General features: G+C 42.4%; 1 pseudogene across 5 annotated transcripts in view; it reads left to right on the top strand.

Moving 5' to 3' along the window:
- Positions 1-17,831, top strand: part of LOC129550341 (large ribosomal subunit protein uL23 pseudogene) — a 30,232-nt pseudogene that overhangs the window by 10,332 nt on the left and 2,069 nt on the right. For 2 of the 5 annotated variants that reach the window (XR_016035649.1, XR_016035650.1), the window contains one exon: positions 1,650-11,294. The product of XR_016035649.1 is annotated as a large ribosomal subunit protein uL23 pseudogene, transcript variant X4 (transcript). Of the gene's footprint in view, positions 1-1,649; positions 11,295-12,621; positions 12,761-12,936; positions 13,058-14,668; positions 15,039-17,420; positions 17,463-17,831 lie in introns of those variants that run through there. The other 3 variants (XR_016035646.1, XR_016035647.1, XR_016035648.1) reach the window with 3 other exon arrangements.

Genomic DNA, 17,831 nt, shown 5'->3' with positions numbered 1-17,831 from the left:
AGGTGCAAAAATTTCATGGTCTAAAGATATTGAAATCATACATAGTCAGTTCTCTTATCATGGTGGAATTATGTTAGAAATCAGTATCACAAGATATTTGAAAATAACCCACATATTAAGTGCAGTGTGACATTTACCAAGAGAGATCTTTTGGCCCTGTCGTGAGGCATGCAGGATCTTAGTTCCCCAACCAAACCGGCATGGTGGCAGCATGGTATCTTAACCCCTGGACCACCAGGGAAGTCCCAAACTGTGGGGTCTTGACTAATAAATATTCAGACAGTAAGAATTCTGTTTATGGTAAAACTGTCTGTCCCAACTGCCACATTCACTCCTTACTCAATGGTTCCCCATCTGCTAAATGTCTGGTGCAGAAGGGAAATGGCATAAAGGCAGGAAGCAGAAAGGAGAAGTGGGAAGGAGATGCAGAATGAGGACTCAGTACACGGTACACTTTATAACCAGCCTCTGGGTGCTGGAGCGCTCACTGAGTCCCTATCTAAACAATCACGTTTAAAACATTCATTCACTACACGTTTATTTATTGAGTGTGCCACAATGTGCTACATGCTCAACTAGGCACTGTGGTTATGAAAAAGGAAAGTGTGAAAAAGTGACCAGCCCCTTCACAATCTACAGAGGACTCAGATCTATAAAAACAAAAATGACAGGTGTACTTGAGAAGGACAGTAATCATACAAATTAAAGGCACCCGGGGAGGGAATGATTTTTTAAAATATTTATTTATTTGGCTGCACTGAGTCTTAGCTGAAGTATGCAGGATCTTTAGTTGTGGCTTTTGAATTCTTAGTTGCAGCATGTGGGAGCTAGTTCCCCAACCAGAGATGGAACCTGTGCCCCCTTACATTCAAAGAGTGAAATCTTAGCCACTGCACCACCAGGGAAGTCCCAGGGGAGAGAATGATTAACTCAGCCAGCGCTTCTCAGAGGAAGTAACCCCTGAAGGACTAATCCAGAGAGGGCATTTCAGAAAGAAGTTATCTACAACGTATGGAATGAAGTGTTAGTTGCTCAACTCTGTGACCCCATGGACTGTACCCTGCCAGGCTCCTCTGTTCATAGGATTTTCTAGGCAAGAAAACTGGAGTGAGTAGCCATTCCTTTCTCCAGGGGATCTTTCCGACCCAGGGGTCAAATCTGGATTACAGGCAGATTCTTTAACCATCTGAGCCACCAGAATGAAATGGAAGTGGAAATACCATAGCACAGTTTGGGAACTGCCAGCCAACACCGGGGTAGAGGAACTAGTGAAATTTTTAAGATGGAGAGGGACACTTTCAGGTTAAGGACACATTATAGATTATTCTGGTAGGTGGGCTGACTTTGATGTGAAAGGGAATGAAACAGGAGGCAAAGGTTGAGAGGAGCAGTAATCCAAGCAAGAAGAATGAAGGCATCTTATACCAGGGCAGCTTCAGTGAGGGCAGAAAGGAGACGCTATTTAGGAATAGAATATATAGATCTTTGTGATTAATTGGATGTGAGAGGCATGATGCAGAGAAGAACTTAGTGGTGACAGCTTTAAGGAAGAAGGAAAGGGAACCAAGGGGACAAAGATACACTGAGATTTATGGAAACCTATTATGATCTTTCTTTCATTTTAATATTTCTTTATTTGGCTGCACCAGGTCTTCACTGCAACACGTGAACTTTTAGTTGGGATCTAGTTCTCTGACCAAGAAACAAACCCTGATCCCCTGCATTGGAAGCTCGGAGTCTTAGCCTCTGGACCACCAGGGAAGTCCCCAGACTGTGGTTTTTCTCAGAACTCTGGAGACAGATCTTCCTTGCTTGTGCTTGTTGCTGCCCAAATGAAATCAACTTTTATAGAAGACTGAACACAATTGTGTTGTGTACTCTTTGTGATCTGTTGAAACCAGAGGCTGAAATCAGAGAGCAAGACATTCTTTCCATCTGAGTGCCAGGATCTCAGCTAGGTTTTTTTAAGGTAGCAGCAATTTACCTCATAAGGAGCTGAAGGAGCTTCAAGGAAAGATGTCAACTCAGCTTGATGTGTTTGCGGATCTCCAGGAAGATTGTGTGTAGGTGTTTGGATATCTATTAATAAAGCAAGTATCATGGGACTTCCCTGGTGGTCCAGTGGTTAAGAATCTGCCTTCCAACACTGGGGACACAAGATGGATCCCTGGCTGGGGAATTAAGATCCCACATATTTCAGGTCAACTAAGCCCGCATGCCACAACTAAAGAGCCTATGCACCACAAAGAAAACCCAGAGCAGCTAAAATAAAATAAATACATAAATAAAAATTAAAAAGTTAAAACAAGTATTATGCTTATAAGAATGATCAGAGATGAAGATATAGATTTGGGAATCACCAGCATTAGCTGACATCATGGGAATAGAAGAGATCACACAGAAAAACGTAGAAGAGGAAAAAACAAGGGCACCAAGGATGGAATCCTGAGTAAACCAACGGGTAAGACTGGGAACAGACAAGGAGCTTGTCGTGTAGGAAACGGAAAACAGAAAGTAAGAGACGTGGGACTTTCCAGATGGTCCAGTGGTTAAGACTCTGTGCTGTCCAATGCAGGGGCTTGTGTTCAATCTCTGATTGGGGAACTAAGATTCCACATGCCACATGGCCAAAAGAAGAAAAGTTACAGCCATGGAAAAATTATAAAAACTTACCATAAACCCAGGCAAGGAGAATAAATGTAATCAAACAGTCAAGGAGTAAGTAGTCAACCATCACACCCAGTGAAAATGAAATGCCAGCTTTGGCGGTTAGGAGACCCCCAGCGGCCTTTGAGGTGATCAGTGGAGTGGTAGCCAGAGCCATCCTGTCATTGCTTGAGGACTGGCAGATGAGAATGCAGAGTGAATACTGTGATAGGAAAGAAGATGAAAAAGGGGACTCTTTGAGGCTGACACAGGGTTGAGGAATGTTTTCTTGTTAGAGGAAATAGTTACATATTGGGTTGGTCAAAAAGTTTGTTCAGGTTTTTCCATAACATCTTCTTGAATATTTGTGAGTACCAGGAAAAGATGCCAGTGGAAAAAAAGGAGAGTTTGAAGTCACCAGGAAGAAAAGCAAGATGGTAAGGGAATGAACTGAAGATCGAAGGTGGAAAGCTTAGTCTTGGAAAGAAAGGAAATAAGTATCTGAGGCAGATGGGAAGACCTACTTATCACCAGGTTGATCCAGTTGCTGTTGAAATGAAGTGGGAAATCAATAGAGACAGGCAAAGTTAAATGCAGTGTGTTCGCATAATCAGCCTGGTCTATATTTACTTTGCTGTAACCAGAGGGGCAACATGTTCTAATGATGTGGACTCTGAAACCCAGCCTGCGGCTTTGAATTTCACTGCTGGCCATGACACGCTTTTTCGTGGAAGGTCATATTTATATCACTGCGGCAGAATCGCAGCCACTCTGCTCGGTCTCTGTGGCTCATTTCAAAGATTCAGAATATGTGGGACGGATAATTCCAGCTCTTCAATGCCCTTGGAGCCCTAATGTTATTTTTATGAGCATGACAACAGCCTTGATAATGTGGTGTAAACTAGACTAATTTTAGTTATTTATTTTATACATGATTGCATCAGTACAATGAGATTTAAAATAGATTGAAAAAGGGAAAAGTCACAGCTGTGACAAAAATGTGAAAACTATTCAGCTTCCATAGTAGTTACAGAAATGTAAATTTGAAAAATGAGGCACCAGCTATTCAATGATCAAAAGCAAAGTCAAATTATTAAATCTATGTAGGGTAGACTTTAGAAAAATAGAGACTGCCAGTGAGCACTGAAATTGGTTCAGTCCTTTGAATAGCTGCCAACATTTATTGATCATATGCTCCACATCAGACACTGTTTTAATGTTATCTTTTAAAGAATGTTTTAATATTTTAAAAAATAATACAATATTTTACTAAAATTTTTCTCATATTTTTAATTTTAAAACATTTTCATATTTTTAGCTTAAAAACATTTTCAAGATTTAATTTAAATATTGCTAATATTTTGATTTAAAATATTTAATATTTTACAAATATGTTAATATTTTACCTTTTATTTTCTAATAATTTCAAAAATATTTATCTATTTATTTGGCTGCACCCGGACTTAGTTGGGTGCACAGGTTCTTAGCTGCAACATGTAGGATCTAGTTCCCTGACCAGGGTTTGAACCAGGGCGCCCTACATTGGAAGCACAGAGTCTTAGCCACTGGACCACCGGGAAAGTCCCTAAATATTTAATTTTTTGTCATATGAATTTTACCTCAACTTTTAAAATTTATTCATTAAAAAAAGCACTGAGGACCCCAAGAGCTTTTGTTTTGGTGGGTTTATTTATCAGCATTTCTTGTGTTAAAATTTTATATTTATTCACCTAAAAATAACAATGAAAAAATATATAGAGAGATAAATATTAAAAATTTTAAATGATGACAAACAACATATTTTTATTAAAAAATAACTATTTTCCACAACAGAAAATAGTTAAAGAATAGTAGGAAATGACAACCCACTCCAGTATTCTTGCCTGGAGAATCCCAGGGATGGGGGAGCCTGGTGGGCTGCCATCTATGGGGTCGCACAGAGTCGGACACAACTGAAGCAACGTAGCAGCAGCAGCAGTATTGTTTTACATTTTTTAAAAATCTCTTTAATATCTGGCTTATTAGAAGACAAATGAGTTTTCTGCTTCTGAATTAAACCTGTTACAGAATCACACTGTCAGGTAGCCTTGGGAAAAACGTCACTGTACACGCCTAAGAGAATGAAAGAGACAAATATTGTCTTCATTGTTATTATGAAAATAGTTTTGACCTCATAGACCCCCTGAAAGGGTCTCCAAGAACCCCAGGGGCCCCAGGCATATTTATAATACTGTGGCTGAAAACAGAGAGGGACAGCTTTGTGGACACAGGACCAGTGTAGGCACACAGAGCCCTGTGTTCTGACAAGCCTCACATTTGGGGTTTAATGCCCTGTAGTCGCCATCTTAAAATTCTTAAGAATCTAATCCTTGAATTTGTCTTTTGTAAGGTGGCTTATACAGTAAGAATCTGCCTGTGATGCAAGAGACGAGGGTTCGATCCCTGGGTTGGGAATATTCCCCTAGAGAAAGGAATGGCAACCCACTCCTGTATTCTTGCCTAGAGAATCCCATGGACAGAGGAGCCCGGCAAGCTACAGTCTATAGGGTTGCAAAGAGTCAGACATTACTGAGGGACTAACACTTTCACACTTCCACACTTTTCACTTGTCAATGAAGTCCAATGGGACAATGAGCAGGCACCCAGGGCCTGGAGCCTTGGCTCATGCACTGTCCACCACTTCTGCTGCTTCCCTGCCTCCCAGGGACCAGCTCAAGCCACCCTCCCCACCCAGGGTACCCTGAGCCTCCACCTGGCCTGCCTTCCTGCCCAGCACACACTGGCACCTTCATTCCTGGTGGGTGCCTTGGCTAGGGCAAGGTAAGGATCCGAGTTGAGCACCATTAGTTCAGTGGTGACTCAGACAGCTGACTACACTCCAGAGTAGAAATACCCTGACCTCAGGGCAAACCTGTCACCTGTCACCAAATCTAGATACTCACCATGTCCTGGTACAAAGGTTGCGATACATCTGAGGTTTACCCATTCCCGTGAGTTGGAGCAACTGGCCTGTGGGAGGAGAACAGCTCTGGTCTGGCCAGAAAAGGGAACCCAGCAGCTGTTGAGCCCAGTGCTTGCCTGAAACCAGGGTTCTGACCCCTAGGGGGCCTGTGAGTCTGCACTCAGCCTTCCAGCATCGCATCCCTGTACCCAGGGGAATTTGACATTGCTATTTAATAATAGCAAATAAGAAACACCAGGACAGGTGGAGGGGGAGAAGTAGAGAGGGAGAGAAAGTGAAAAAAGAAAAAAGCTTTTTATTTTAGTGTCTTAGTGGAATTTGTTTACTGCTGTTTGAACCAGGGCCCCCATGTTCATTTTAAGTAGCTGGTCAGGAAATAATTAAGACTGTATACAGACTTAGGGAATAATCAAGACACTTGAGTGGGATTTCCCTCGTGGTCCATTGGTTAAGAGATCTGCCTTGAAACTCAGGGGACATTCATTTGATCCCTGGTCCAGGAAGATCCCACTTACCGCAGAGCAGCTAAGCCCACCCACCGCAAATAGTGAAGCCCACTTGCTGTAGAGTCTGTGCTCTGCAACAACAGAAGCCACCGCAATGAGAAGCCTGAGCACAGCTAGAACGTAGCGCTCGCTCACTGCAACTGGAGAAAAGCCTGCATGGCAATGAAGACCCAGTGCAGCCAAAATTAAAATTTTGTAACTATATATATTCTAAAAAAAAAAAAAAAACACTTAATTGTTCCTGCCCTTGGTCCTAATATAATAAACCAACAAGGATAATTTATCCTAAATGAATGGATTCAAAAAGGAAAAAAAAAAAAAACCTAAAAGGGGGAAAAAAAAACCTAAAAATAAAAGTACTTGGATTCATGTATTTACAGTCAAAAGTAATCTATAACTCATAATAGAAAAACGAGAAAAATGTCTTCCTTCATCCTCTAAAATCTATTCTCCCCCTAATATCCTTCATCTCATCTCTGTCCATTGAAAAGAACTAGAATCATGACCAAGCCAGAAGAAATGAGCTTCGTTAAAGGGCACATTTTGGTTTCTAAATATATTTCCTATTAAAGAGAATTAAGGCTCCTTAGAGAAATGGCTAACTTCAGTTCTAGGACAGCAGACATACAGCTTGACATACTACAAAGCAAGGGAACTCTTGAAGATTATTGCCATCAGGTCATAAGGCTCAGAAACCCAGTACTCTTAGCAAAACTTGGCAATTAATGTGCCTAGACACAAAAAGTGAAAGCACGCCTCTGTGGATGTTTGGAAAGGTAAAGCTAGAACAGTGTTAGTTATCTGTTCACCCTCTGTATTCAAAACTTTTCATTTACTTAGTTTTTTTGACCATGCCCCATGGCATGTGGGATCCTTTATCCCCAACCAGGGATTGAACTCTCGCCCCCTGCATTGGAAGCACAGAGTCTTAACTGCTGGACTTCCAGGGAAGTCTCAGTGTCAAGGACTGTGATCAAACCTTCTAGCTCAATTCCTGGCACATGACTCCAAAGGCATGGTTACTGTTTGGGTGGGTAGATAGATGGTTGGATGATGAACAGAATGGAAAAGTTAGAGAAACTATAAAACTATAAAATTGTTTTACTCATAAAGGGGTGGTTGTGGAAAGTAGCGATGCCAGGAGCTTTCTATTCAGAAAAATTCCTAAAATGAACAGTTTTCAGCAACAAAAGTTTACAAGTTGGTAAAATCAAGGAAAAATAAAACAAAGAAAGATGGCTGCAAATTTAGTTGCACTATACCCCTGATAGTTCAGTTGGTAAAGAAGCCCCCTACCAGTGCAGGAGATGTGGGTTCGATCCCTGGGTCGGGAAGATCCCTGGAGAAAGAAATGCTAACCTACTCCAGTATTCTTGCCTGGAGAATCCCATGGACAGAGGAGCCTGGCGGGCTACACCACAATCTGACCTTACTGGGTCCCACTGATTAGGTGACATAGAAACATGTATTTCAGTCCATTTGATTACAGTTAATCCAAGTAAAGAATGAGACCAGTCCCTTTTAGTAAGGCTGCTTCAGGGGCAAAATGACTCAGTCTGTCCGATTCCACTTTCTTCCTCCAGCTTATCTCCAAGGTAAGCATTTGGGTACAGGAAAGGGACCCTGGTGACCTCAGGATAACCTGGTCTCATGCTGGTCCTCTGCCGTGTGGGGGCTGGTGACCACTGAGACTCAGCTTGTCTTGGCCTGGCTTCTAATGTCCACAGCTGACCCTGCAGCTGCTCTAACCTTCAACCCAGTTTTATTTGTCTTGGTCAGAGCTTGAGGACTGTGCTCCAGCTGGCATGTCCTCACTGTAGCTTGCAGTGATCCTTGGGCTCAACTGAATCGCTACCACATTGTCAATCTGGCCCTGGAACAGGAGGTCCAGGCAGCGGGTTTGCCTCACTCCCACCCAGCAGATCATGATTCTCAATTCTACTTTCCTAGAGGCTTAAAGGGGCTTCCCTGGTGGCTCAGACTGTAAAGAATCTGCCTACAGTGCAGGAGACCTGGGTGTGATCCCTGGGTTGGGAAGATCGCCTGGAGAAGGGAACCATTACCCAGTCCAGTATACTTGCCTGGAGAATTCCATGGATAGGGGAGCCTGGCGGGCTGCAGTCTATGGGGTCAAAAAAGAGTCGAACACAAGTGAGCGAGTAACTGTGTGTGTGGGGGGGTGTGTACAAAAAAAGGATCAGGAATGAACACTGAATCTTTTCTCTGGCCACCCTAATTTTAGACCAATCACCTTGAGAAGGAGGCATAAAATTCACTCTTTCCTCTTCTGGGAAGATAAGCCTCCTGTCTTAGGGAAGGCTGCACAGGAACAGTACTTAAGAAGGAAATAAAATACCTCCGTTTATTGTGTGCAAAAATATCGTCACCAATACTTGAAGCAAGCAAAAAGTAATCTAAGGATGATGATAGTAAAAATGCAGTAATATCTTAAGGAAAACTTCTTGACTAAATCATCCAGAAGAAATGTAAGAATTTGGAGAAAAAATCTTCAACATTTTTCTGGCAATTCTAATATAAGTCTAACACACACCCCAAAAGGTGCACAAATCCTCAGAGTATTCATTTCAGTTCAGTCGCTCAGTCATGTCCGACTCTTTGCGACCCCATGAACTGCAGCACGCCAGGCCTCCCTGTCCATCACCAACTCACAGAGTCCACCCAAACCTATGCCCATCGAGTCAGTGATGCCATCCAACCATCTCATCCTCTGTCGTCCCCTTCTCCTCCTGCCCTCAATCTTTCCTAGCATCAGGGTCTTTTCAAATGAGTCAGCTCTTCGCATCAGGTGGCCAAAGTATTGGAGTTTCAGCTTCAACATCAGTCCTTCCAATGAACACCCAGGACTGATCTCCTTTAGGATGGACTGGCTGGATCTCCTTGCAGTCCAAGGGACTCTCAAGAGTCTTCTCCAACACCACAGTTCAAAAGCATCAATTCTTCGGCGCTCACCCTTCTTTATAGTCCAACTCTCACATCCATACATGACCACTGGATAAACTGTAGCCTTGACTAGATTGACCTTTGTTGACAAAGTAATGTCTCTGCTTTTTAATATGCTGCCTAGGTTGGTCATAACTTTCTCTCCAAGGAGTAAGAGTCTTTTAATTTCATGGCTGCAATCACCATCTGCAGTGATTTTGGAGCCCAGAAAAATAAAGTCAGCCACTGTTTCCCCATCTATTTCCCATGAAGTGATGGGACCAGATGCCATGTTCTTAGTTTTCTGAATGCTGAGCTTTAAGCCAACTTTTTCACTCTCCTCTTTCACCTTCATCAAGAGGCTCTTTAATTCTTCTTCACTTTCTGCTATGAGGGTGGTGTCATCTGCATATCTGAGGTTATTGATATTTCTCCCAGCAATCTTAATTTCAGCCTGTGCTTCCTCCAGCCCAACATTTCTCATGATGTACTCTGCATATAAGTTAAATAAGCAGGGTGACAATATACAGCCTTGACGTACTCCTTTTTCTATTTGGAACCAGTCTGTTGTTCTATGTCCAGTTCTAACTGTTGCTTCCTGACCTGCATACAGGTTTCTCAAGAGGCAGATCAGGTGGTCTGGTATTCCCATCTCGAAGAATTTTCCAAAGTTTATTGGGATCCATACAGTCAAAGGCTTTGGCATAGTCAATAAAGCAGAAATAGATGTTTTTCTGGAACTCTCTTGCTTTTTCGATGATCCATCGGATGTTGGCAATTTGATCTCTGATTCCTCTGCCTTTTCTAAATCCAGCTTGAACATCTGGAAGTTCACGGTTTACGTATTGCTGAAGCCTGGCTTGGAGAATTTTAAGCCTGATTTTACTAGCGTGTGAGATGAGTGCAATTGTGCGGTAGTTTGAGCATTCTTTGGCATTGCCTTTCTTTGGGATTGGAATGAAAACTGATCTTTTCCAGTCCTGTGGCCACTGCTAAATTTTCCAAATTTGCTGGTATATTGAGTGCAGCACTTTCACAGCATTATCTTTCAGGATTTGAAATAGCTCAACTGGAATTCCATCACCTCCACTAGCTTTGTTTGTAGTGATGCTTCCTAAGTCCCACTTGACTTCACATTCCAGGATGTCTGGCTCTAGGTGAGTGATCACACCATCGTGATTATCTGGGTCGTGAAGATCTTTTTTGTACAGTTCTTCTGTGTTCTTGCCACCTCTTCTTAATATCTTCTGCTTGTGTTAGGTCCCTACCATTTCTGTCCTTTATTGAGCCCATCTTTGCATGAAATGTTCCCTTGTAGCTCTAATTTTCTTGAAGAGATCTCTAGTCTTTCCCATTCTACTGTTTTCCTCTATTTCTTTGCATTGATCGCTGAGGAAGGCTTTCTTATCTCTTCAGTGAATTTTCAGAAGTCAGTCTACGCTTCTACAGCACCCAGATCTAGAAACAGAACTTTAACGGCACCCAGAAGCATGCCTCCTCTCATTTCCACGTCTTGATATAACACCACAGATCGATTTCTTGTTTTTGAACTTTACATAAGCAGAATCACATACTCTTTTGGGTCAGACTCCTTTTATTCAATATTAGGTTGGAGAATGATTCATCTATGCTATTATATCAGTTCATTTTGTGTAGATTTCCACTGTGATAATATGAGACAGTTTACATCTGTATCTGTTGAAGATCAACACGTGGGCATTTTCTGTTGTTGTTATTGTTCAGTCACTAAGTTGCATCCAACTCATTGTGACCCCATGGACTGCAGCACACCAGGCTTCCCTGTCTTTCACCATCTCCTGGAGTTTGCTCAAACTCATGTCCATTGAGTCGATGATGCCATCCAACAATCTCATCCTCTGCCTCCCTCTTCTCCTCCTGCCCTCAATCTTTCCAAGCATCAGGGACTTTTCCAGCGAGTTGGCTCTTCAGAGCAGGTGGCCAAATTATTGGAGCTTCAGCATCAGTCCTTCCAGTGAATATTCAGGGTTGATTTCTGATAGGAGTGACTAGTTTGGTCTCCTTGCAGTCCAAGGGGCTCTCAAGAGTGTTCTCCAACACCACAGTTCAAAAGCATCAGTTCTTTGGCACTCAGCCTTCTTTATGGTCCAACTCTCACATCCATGCATGACTACTGGAAAAACTATAGCTTTGACTATACAGACCTTCATCAGCAAAGTGGTATTTCTGCTTTTAAAAATCTTAGTAATCATGGAGAAGGAAATGGCAACCCACTCCAGTATTTTTGCCAGGAAAATCCCATGGATGGAGGAACCTTGTAGGCTACAGTCCATGGGGTCGCAAAAAGAGTTGGACACGACTGAGCAATTAAAAAAGAAAAAAAAGAAAGAAAGAATAGCAAGGAGTGATAAGAAAGCCTTCCTCAGCGATCAATGCAAAGAAAGAGGAAAAAAAAATAAAAATAAAAAAATAAAAATCTTAGTAATCAAATGCTTATACTGCTTAATTTGCTCAAAGACATATATTTATTTTAAAACACTTAAATATAGCTCTTACCACATGTCAGGCAATATTCTATCATGTCAGGCCTTATTGCATTATCTTCATGGCAACTCTGTAGACGTCATGATCTCCAGTTTATAGATAAGGAGACTGAGGCCTGTAGAGGGTGAGAAGCTTACCACAGGTTGAACAGTCAGTGAGGGGCAGAACCAGAGCTCAAACCCAGGCAGTGTGGCTCTGGACTGTGTGCTCCACACTTTGTGCTAGTGTAGTCTTAGTCACTCAGCTGTGTCTGACTCTTTGTGATGCTATGGACTGTAGCCCCCCAGGCTCCTCTGTCCATGGGATTCTCCAGGCAAGAACACTGGAGTGGGTTGCCATTCCCTTCTCCAGGGGATCTTCCTGACCCAGAGATCAAACCTGGGTCTCACACATTGCAGGCAGATTCTTTACCATATGATACTTTGTGCTGCTGCTGCTGCTAAGTCGCTTCAGTCGTTTATGACTCCATGTGACCCCATAGACGGAAGCCCACCAGGCTCCCCCGTCTCTGGGATTCTCCAGGCAAGAACACTGGAGTGGGTTGCCATTTCCTTCTCTGATGCACGAAACTGAAGACGCTCAGTCATGTCTGACTCTTAGCGACCCCATGGATTGCAGCCTACCAGGCTCCTCCGTCCATGGGATTTTCCAGGCAAGAGAACTGGAGTGGGTTGCCATTGCCTTCTCTGATACTTTGTGCTATTCAACTTCAAATTATTAGGTGCAACCAGGGTGAATTAGAAATGGAATTTTTGAACAAGAAAGTTTTTAAAAATAAGTGATGAGATAGTGCTATGTACTGACCAGGGTTCTTGGCCTTCCCCAATCAATAGAAGTTGATCAGAGGCCAGACGAGAGATTCAGGCAAGGCTTTATTGGGGTCCCTGCTGCAGTATCAGGGAGCAAGAACAAGTAACAGGTTCCCTTGCTTGCTCTCCAGGGAAGGGGGGTAAGCTTGCTCCTTATTTAGGGTGGGGTTACGGGTGTGCAGAGACATTACTTTGCCAACAAAGGTCCGTCTAATCAAAGCTATGGTTTTTCCAGTAGTCATGTATGGATGTGAGAGTTGGACTATAAAGAAAGCTGAGAGCCGAAGAATTGATGTTTTGGAAATGTGGTATTGGAGAAGACTCTTAGGAGTCCCTTGGACTGCAAGGAGATCCAACTAGTCCATCCTAAAGGAAATCAGTCCTGAATATACATTGGAAGGACTGATGCTAAAGTTGAAATTCCAATACTTTGGCCACCTGATGTGAAGAACTGACTCACTAAAAAAGACCCTGATGCTGGGAAAGATTGAAGGCAGGAGGAGAAGGGGATGACAGAGGATGAGATGGTTGCATGGCATCACCGACTCAATGGACATGAGTTTCAATAAGCTCTGGGAGTTGGTGATGGACAGGGAAGCCTGGCGTGCTGCAGTCTGTGGGCTCGCAAACAGCGACCAAACTGAACTCAACGGCCAAACTGAACTGAACGGGTATGTCCAGGGGTCAGGCTGGAGGGATGACTTAGTTGGTTTGCCCACCCCTAGGTGGTGCGGTGTGCAGGGGGCATGCACAATTGTCTCTCAAACCCGTTTTTGCTCCAGGCTCTTCAGAAGTGGCAGCTGGAGTTTTGGGTCTCTTTTTATCTTTTGCGTCCAGAGTTTTCCCCAACTGCTGCATGTATGCACTTACTTTTAGTCCCACACAGTTTCTTCAAATTCTGTTGCTCATGGAGAGGTGTGTCCAGGTGCAAGCATTGCAGCAGAAGATCCCATGTCCCAGACCTATGTCTCAGTGTCAGAAGAAGGAGAGGGAGGGAGGGAGGAGAAAAGTGACTACCAGAAACAATAACCTCAGCACTTATGTGTATGTGCTTGTTGGTATTGTTGTGGCATCTGAGTAAACTATCCTGAGTGCTCTGACTTCTGCTTGATTGACAAGTCTAGTTTCTCTACACACTCCTCTTTATGTAAATTTATTTGACTAAAAACCCAACATTTGTGTCAGTTATCCTGGCCCATGATAATGTGTGCTCTTATGGGATCAGAGAAAGGAGATGAATTTTAAAAATTATTTATTTGGCTGAGCTAGGACTTAGTTGCAGCATGTGGGATCTAGTTCGCTGACCAGGAATAGAACCGGGGCTCCCTGTATTAAGAGTGTGGAGTCTTAGCCACTGGACCAACAGGGAAATCCCAGGAGGTGAAATTTTGACAGAAGATGACAGATTCTGGGAACCCATGAGAATTTTATGGTATCTGGTATTTGGAAGAAAAGTAGTGAGAAGGCAATAAACCACACATAGGGCCCTAGGGCCTGCCAGTGGACAAATGTTTGGGTTAAGAAACCAGGGCTGTTTGAAATTACAAACCTCGACTTTCCCTTATTCATCTCCCAGAAAGCTGGATCAGAAGGAATGTTACTGCCTGAGGGAACTTAAGAAGCAGAGCTCAAAAGATAAAGGGCACAGACAATAAATACCTCCTCTTCCCATGCACAAGTCCCATGCACCTCAGCAAAAAGATACCACGAATCTCTTAGGGATGCGTAGACATGTCCCCCCATTCCTCAGGTGGGGCGCAGACTAAAATTGTGTTTCAGCCATTACATTCTCATTAAAGTCAGTAAGAGTGGCTCCCGGGTGAAACCAGAAGAGAGATATTCCTCATGGAGATGAGGCACGTCCATCTCTCTCAGAGTTGAGGACTTAAGAGAGCTTGAACTGACTTGGTGAAATAAAAAGCCATCCTCGCCCTTGTTTTTTTTTTAACTTTTTATTTTGTATTGGGGTATAGCCAATTAACAATGTTGTGGTAGTTTCAGGTGGACAGCAGAGCACCCAGCTATACATTATCATGTATCCATTCTCCCCCAAACTCCCCTCCCATCCAGGCTGCCACATAATATTGAGCAGAGTTACCTGTGCTAGACAGTAGGTCCTTGTTGGTTATCCATTTTAAATATAGAAGTGTGTACCTGTCCATCCCAAATTCCCTGACTATCCCATTCCCCAATTCTTCCCCCTGGCAACCATAAGTTCCTTCTCTAAGTCTGTGAGTCTGTATCTGTTTTTAAATAAGCTTATTTATATCATTTCTTTTTAGATTCTGCATATTAAGGATGTCATAGGATTTTTCTCTTTCTCTGTCTGACTTACTTCACTCAGTAAGACATGGCCCAAAAGGACACACGTACCCCAGTGTTCATTGCAGCAGTACTGACAATAGCCAGGGCATGGAAGCAACCTAAATGTCCATTGACAGTGGAATGGATAAAGAAGATGTGGTACATACATACAGTGGGATATTGCTCAGCCATTAAAAAGAATGAAGTAATGGTTTTTGCAGCATAATGGATGAAACTAGAGATTGTCTCCCCTGCTCCTGAAGAGCCTCAAGGGATGGCAGTCAGGTGAAGAAAAGAGACCTCTCAGAGAAGGACCAAGAAGAGGCAGCTAATTCACTGAGCATCCAGGTAATCCACCACCACTCAGCAGAGACCCTGGCAACCATTCATAGCGGAGCACAGTGGTAGAGCCCTTGGTGAATGAGTCCAGCTTGGGCAGCTGGGACAAGAGCCCAAGAAAAGGGAGGGGACAGTCAAGGCAGGAGGAGGCGGGGACGTGTTCAGGGAAACATGCCCTGCAAGAACCCAAGCAGACATGAAAGCTGACAGAACACTAGAGAAGGATGAAAGCTGAGCTCTTCTGTCTGGAGCAGGAAAGCAGAAGGTGGAATTCTGAGATCAGTAGGGAGATGGAGAGATAGTGGGAAATCAAGCTGCTTCAGACTAGGGTGACCCTTCACCTGCTTGCTTTTTAATTCCTGGGGCCATGCCTGTAGGAAAGCCTTCTCAGAAACTCTAAAGAGGGAGGAGATGATGGTTTTTAGGGCTAACATCTGCTGCATATTTCCAAAAAGGGTTTATGCTCACTTGTAAACAGGTGAAGTGTGGGGAGAAAATTATAGGCTCAGAGGTCTTAGGAATAAGCCTCTGCTGTGTGTTAATGTTATCGTAGTGAAGTCTGATGAAGACTTGGAGTGGTTTAAAAGATTTATAAGGGCAGTCTTGGACCATTCTGACTTTTACACCTACCCTCTTCCCTGGAGCTCAAACTCAGGTCACAGGCATAATTGCAGCCTTATGAGTCAGGGATATTATTTCACATGCTTATCAGTTTCTGCTGGACACGTGAGTCTTTTTCTGCCTTTAGCTTCTTGACCTTAGCTTCTATTTATACCCACAATACTCATCCTTTCAAATAGAGGGTAATCCAAGAGCAGCTACTTTTTCACACACTCCTGAAACATAAAAATCCTAAAGACAGAAGCAGTCAGCTCTTCACGGCAGCAGTATTGTAATCACCAAAGCTGGAAGCAGTGGAAATTTCCAGCAACAGAGAAATACATTAAGGTTTTGTACACTTGATGCAGTATGAGAATGCAGTCATGAGAATGACAATTACAAAACTGTGTAGCGACCTTGGAAAAATTTGAGCATATAATGTTAAATGTTAAAAGCAGGATACAAAAAGTGCATATAGATTACAAAATATAAATACAACCTTGTTAAAATACACAGGAAAACATTATAATGGAAAACATAAAAGTTATTAATGTGGTGAAATTATGGATAAATTCATGATGCTATTGCCCCAACTTAACTGTATTGTTATATTATCTTTCTGTAAAAGTTTAATTTTGCTATAAATGAATTATAGGTTTATTGTTTTTTTAAAAAAATCTAAGTACAAACTTGCATTAAGTTAAAAAAAGAGAGAGAAATCAAAAGGACATAGTAAGTGCGTTTTATATTTTTCAACTGTCTTTTTTTTCTTTAGCATTAAATTTACAAAATAGATGTTTTCCTCATTCTCCTGACTGCCTTTTCTAGAGTTTTATTAGATGTTTTTTCTGCCAATAGGTCTTTTTCTTCTAAATCCTCACATTTGTTCTAATTATAAACTAGCACACATGGTGACATATATTACTTTCCTAGGCTGAATTCCAGAAAGCGATGACAAGCAGAGCAAGAAGAGCTCCATAAGTAAGCTGAATTTAGGGGATGGAAAATTGCCTTTGCTGCTGTTTTTTTTTTAATCCAAAAAGAAATTTTATTTCTAGCTCATGCAGGTCCCAGCGGGTTTTCCCCCTACTAAATTATTAGCTTCTTTGAGGAAAGTAGTATGTTCTAGTCATCCTTGTAATGTCATCTCCACTGCCTTGCACTGGGAGTAGGAAATGAGTGTTGAACGGAATTAAATTGTATTTTGTCAAACGAGAGGTGATACCTCACAGCATTTCAGGGGAAAACAAAGAAATAAACCACATCTTATGACAGACATGCAGGTGTCCTTGCTGTAACTTACCAGTTCAGTTCAGTTCAGTTCAGTCGCTCAGTCGAGTTCAGTTCAGTTCAGTCGCTCAGTCGTGTCCGAGTCTTTGCAACCTCATGAATCACAGCACGCCAGGCCTCCCTGTCCATCACCAACTCCCGGAGTTCACTCAAACTCATGTCCATCGAGTCGGTGATGCCATCCACCCATCTCATTCTCTGTCGTCCCCTTCTCCTCCTGCCCCCAATCCTTCCCAGCATCAGAGTCTTTTCCAGTGAGTTAACTCGTCGCATGAGGTGGCCACAGTATTGGAGTTTCAGCTTTAGCATCAGTCCTTCCAATGAACACCCAGGATTGACTTATTGTATTGTAGTCAAATCTCACAATATTTTTACCTTTTTATTTTTTAAAAGTTTGTTTTGATGTGGACAATTTTTAAAGTCTTTATTGAATACAATATTTCTTCATCTTCTTTTTTTTTATGTTTTGGTATTATGGCTGTGATGCATGTGGGATCTTAGCTGCCCAACCAGGGATTGAACCTGCACTCCCTGCATTGAAAGGTAAGTCTTAACCATTGGACCACCAGGGAAGTCCCCTACCTCTTTCCTAACCTCAAATGAGAAGAGTAATATAAAGTGAGTGGAATCGCTCACAATTCCATCATCCTGCAATATAGCAAATTAACAACAGTGGTTATAAACTTCATCTTTTTTATACATATAATATAGACATTAAAACAAAGTGGTGACCTCTTGAGCCTATAGGAAAAAATGGTACGCTCTATATTTTGCTTTGTAACCCCCTCTTTCACTCAGCTTTATGAGTTGAGAACTGGTTCTTATACCAATAAACATTCCGCTGTAGGTATTTATTGTTCTGGCATATGATTGGTTGTACCATAATTTACCTAACCAATAATCTGTCTAGGC

This window comes from Moschus berezovskii, chromosome 21 (genome assembly GCF_049115385.1).
Source record: "Moschus berezovskii isolate FMDL1 chromosome 21, NW_MosBer_1.0, whole genome shotgun sequence".
In the NCBI taxonomy this organism is placed as follows: Eukaryota; Metazoa; Chordata; class Mammalia; order Artiodactyla; family Moschidae; genus Moschus; species Moschus berezovskii.
This window is presented reverse-complemented; position numbering and strand designations above follow the sequence as displayed.